We start from the raw sequence: 5,403 nt of genomic DNA on the forward strand, positions 1-5,403 counted from the left end.
TTTGGAAAATGGCTGCAATGAAACAAAGAGTGAAAAATTTAAAGGGGTCTGAATACTTTCCGTACCCACTGTATCTATGACATATTTGTACACTTTTTTGACATACGATACTATGACTTTTTTGCCATATTATGTACTATAACTCTTACTATACTATCACTTTTTACCACTTTTTTGACATACTGTACTATGACTATTATTTTTACATACTATACTTTTACATCACTTTTTTGAACAGATTAGACTATGCCTTTTTAACATGCTATCACTTTTTATCACTTTTTCAACATAGTATACTATGACTTTTTTATGATTTTTTTTCAACATAGAATACTATGACTTTTTATAACTTTTTTCAACATACTATACTTTGACTTTTTTGACATACTATCACGTTTTTCAACATACTGTAGTGTGACTTATCACTTTTTTTAACGTTCTGTACTATGACTTTCTTATCACTTTTTTTGACTTCCTATACTATATGGGTTTTATCAATTTTTTAAACATACTATACTATGACTTTTTTTAACATACTAAGCTATGACTTTTTTTAAATACTATACTATGACTTTTTTTAACATAGTATACTATGACTTTTTTTAACATACTATACTATGACTCTTTTATCACTTTTTTAACATACTATACTATGACTTTTTTTAACATACTATACTATGACTTTTTTTAACATACTATACTATGACTCTTTTATCACTTTTTTCAACATACTATACTATGACCTTTTTAACATACTATACTATGACTTTTTTAACATACCATGACTTTTCTATCACATTTTTAAGCATACTATTGTTTGACTTTTTTGTTACCTAATTTAGTTTGACTTTATCGCTTTTTTAACATACAATACAGACTTTTTCCAACATGCTATACTATGACTGTTTTATTACTTTTTTCAACATACTGACTTTTTTAACATATTATACAATGACCTTTTTAACATACCATACTAGGACTTTTTTTTAACATACTATACCATCACTTTTTTAACTTACTGTACTATGACCTTTTTTTAACATACTATACCAGGACTTTGTATTAACATACTATAGCATGACCTTTTTCAACATACTATACTATGACTTTTTTAACACACTATACTATGACTTTTTTAACATACTATGACTTTTCTATCACATTTTTAAGCATACTATTCTTTTAATTTTTTAATGTAATTTAGTTTGACTTTAGCTTTTTTTAACATACAATACAGACCTTTTCCAACTTACATACTATACTAAGACTGTTTTATCACTTTTTTCAACATACCATGACTTTTTTTAACATACTATACCATGTATTTTTTTTAACACACTATACCATGACTTTTTTTAACATTCTATAGCATGACATTTTCTAACATACTATACTATGACTGTTTTATCACTTTTTTCAACATACTATAGTATGACTTTTTTAACATACTTTACTATGACCTTTTTTAACATACTATGACTTTTCTATCACATTTTTAAGCATACTATTCTTTGAATTATTTATGTAATTTAGTTTGACTTAACCTTTTTTTAACATACAATACAGACCTTATCCAACTTACATACTATACTAAGACTGTTTTATCACTTTTTTCAACATACTATGACTTTTTTAACATACTCTACCATGACTTTTTTAAACATACTATACTATGACTTTTTTAATATACTATAGTATGACTTTTTTAACATACTGTACTATGACTTTTTTAACATACTATACCATGACTTTTTTTTTCACATTCAATACAGACTTTTTCCAACATACTATACTATGATTGTTTTATCACGTTTTTCAACATACTGACTTATTTAACATACTATACAATGAATTTTTTAACATACCATACCATCACTTTTTTAAAATACTATATCATCACTTTTTTAACTTACTATACTATGACTTTTTTTAACATACTATACTATGACTTTTTTTTAACAAACTATACCATGAGTTTTTTTAACATACTATACCATGACTTATTTTAACATACTAGGACTTTTTTAACATACAATACAGACCTTTTCCAACTTACATACTATACAAAGACTGTTTTATCACTTTTTTCAACATACTATGACTTTTTTAACATACTATACCATGATTTTTTCAACATACAATACAGGCTTCTTCCAACATACTATACTATGACGGTTTATCACTTTTTTAACACACTATACCATGACTTTTTTCACCATACTATACCATGACTTTTTTAACATACTATAATATGACTTTTTTTAACATACTATACTATGACTGTTTTATCACTTTTTCAACATACTATACTATGACCTTTTTAACATACTATACTATGACCTTTTTTAACATACTATGACTTTTCTATCAAATTTTTAAGCATACTATTGTTTGACTTTTTTACGTAATTTAGTTTGACTTTATCACTTTTTTAACATAAAATACAGACTTTTTCCAACATACTATACTATGACTGTTTTATCACTTTTTCAACATATTGACTTTTTTAACATACTATACCATGACTTTTTTAACATACTATACTATGACTTTTTTAACATACTATACTAGGACTTTTTTTAACATACTATACCATGACTTTTTTAACATACTATACTATGACTTTTTTAACATACTGTACTATGACTTTTTTTTAACATACTATAGCATGACTTTTTTTTAACATACTAGGACTTTTTTAACATACTATACTAGGACTTTTTTAACATACTATACCATCACTTTTTTAACTTACTTTACTATGACTTTTTTTAACATACTATACCATGACTTTTTTTTAACATACTATACCATGACTTTTTTTTAACATACTATACCATGACTTTTTTTAACATACTATAGCATGACATTTTCTAACATACTATACTATGACTGTTTTATCACTTTTTTCAACATACTATAGTATGACTTTTTTAACATACTATACTATGACTTTTTTTTAACATACTATGACTTTTCTATCACATTTTTAAGCATAGTATTCTTTGACTTTTTTATGTAATTTAGTTTGACTTTATCTTTTTTTAACATACAATACAGACCTTTTCCAACTTACATACTATACTAAGACAGTTTTATCACTTTTTTCAACATACTAGGACTTTTTTTTAACATACTATACCATGACTTTTTTTTAACACACTATACCATGACTTTTTTTTAACACACTATACCATGACTTTTTTTTAACATACTATAGCATGACATTTTCTAACATACTATACTATGACTTTTTAACATACTGTACTATAACTTTTTTAACATACTATACCATGACTTTTTTTTTACATTCAATACAGACTTTTTCCAACATACTATACTATGACTGTTTTATCACGTTTTTCAACATACTGACTTATTTAACATACTATACTATGAATTTTTTAACATACCATACCATCACTTTTTTTAACATAATATACCATCACTTTTTTAACTTACTATACTATGACTTTTTTTAACATACTATACTATGACTTTTTTTAACAAACTATACCATGACTTTTTTTAACATACTATACCATGACTTATTTTAACATATTAGGACTTTTTTAACATACAATACAGATCTTTTCCAATTTACATACTACTATACACTTTTTTCAACATACTATGACTTTTTTAACATACTATACCATGATTTTTTTTTAACATACAATACAGGCTTCTTCCAACATACTATACTATGACGGTTTTATCACTTTTTTAACATACTATACCATGACTTTTTTCACCATACTATACTATGACTTTTTTAACATACTGTACTATGACTTTTTTAACATACTATAGCATGACCTTTTTCAACACACAATACAGACTTCTTCCAACATACTATACTATGACTGTTTTATTACTTTTTTAACACACTATACCATGACCTTTTTTAACATACTATACCATAACTTTTGTTTAACATACTAAACTATAACTTTAAAAACAAATACAATACAGACCTTTTCCAACATACTATACTATGACTGTTTTATCACTTTTTTATCATACTATACTATTACCTTTTGAAAATACTATACCATGACCTTTTTTAACATACTTTACTATGACTTTTTCAACATACTTTTCTAAAAACTTTTTAATTATTTTAACATACTATACTATGACTTTTTTTAACATACTAGACTATGACTTTTTTTTTAACATACTATACCATGACTTTTTTTAACATACTATACCATGACTTTTTTAACATACTATACCATGACTTTTTTTAACATACAATAAAGACTTCTTCCAACATACTATACTATGACTGTTTTATCACTTTTTTACTACACTATACCATGACTTTTTTACATACTATACTATGACCTTTTTAAAATACTATACTGTAACCTTTTTAACATACTATACTATGACTTTTTTAACACACTATACCGTGACCATTATTAAAATACTATACCATGTCTTTTTTAACATACTAAACTATGACTTTTTTAACACACTATACCGGGCGGCTGTGGCTCAGTGGTAGAGCGGTTGCCCGCCAATCGGAAGGTTGGTGGTTCGATCCCCGCCCCTGCAGTCATTGTCGAAGTGTCCTTGGGCAAGACACTGAACCCCGAGTTGCTCCCGGTGCTGCGCATCGCAGTGTGAATGTGTGTGAATGCTTATCTGATGAGCAGGTGGCACCTTGTACGGCATCCCCGGCCACAGTGTATGAATGTGTATCATACTATACTATGTGAATGGTGAATGTTCCCTGTAGATGTAGAAGCGCTTTGAGCAGTTGTTAAGCTATATAAATACAGCACATTTATACAGTGACCATTTTTAAAATACTATACCATGTCTTTTACAATACTATACTATGACCTTTTTAACATACTATACTATGACTTTTTTAACACACTATACCGTGACCATTATTAAAATACTATACCATGTCTTTTTTAACATACTATACTATGACTTTTTTAACATACTATGCTATGACTTTTGTTTAACATACTATACTATGACTTTTTTTCTAAATACAATACAGACTTTTTCTAACATACTATACTATGACTGTTTTATCACTTTTTTAACATACTATACTATTACTTTTTTAACATACTATACTATGACCTTTTTAACATACTGTACTATGACTTTTTTAACATACTATACAGTGACCATTATTAAAATACTATACCATGTCTTTTTTAACATACTATACTATGACTTTTTTAACATACTATACCATGACTTTTGTTTAACATACTATACTATGACTTTTTTTCTAAATACAATACAGACTTTTTCTAACATACTATACTATGATTGTTTTATCACTTTTTTTAAATACTATATTATTACTTTTTTTAACATACTATACTATGACTGTTTTATCACTTTTTTTAAATACTATACTATCACTTT

At 26.0% G+C, this 5,403-nt stretch overlaps 1 protein-coding gene across 4 annotated transcripts in view; it reads right to left on the reverse strand.

Annotated features, from left to right (window-relative positions):
- The window catches only part of LOC117961885 (kelch-like protein 29), a 216,517-nt gene that overhangs the window by 9,404 nt on the left and 201,710 nt on the right, over window positions 1–5,403 (reverse strand). The window lies entirely within an intron of this gene.

Source organism: Etheostoma cragini, chromosome 18 (genome assembly GCF_013103735.1).
Source record: "Etheostoma cragini isolate CJK2018 chromosome 18, CSU_Ecrag_1.0, whole genome shotgun sequence".
Classification (NCBI taxonomy): Eukaryota; Metazoa; Chordata; class Actinopteri; order Perciformes; family Percidae; genus Etheostoma; species Etheostoma cragini.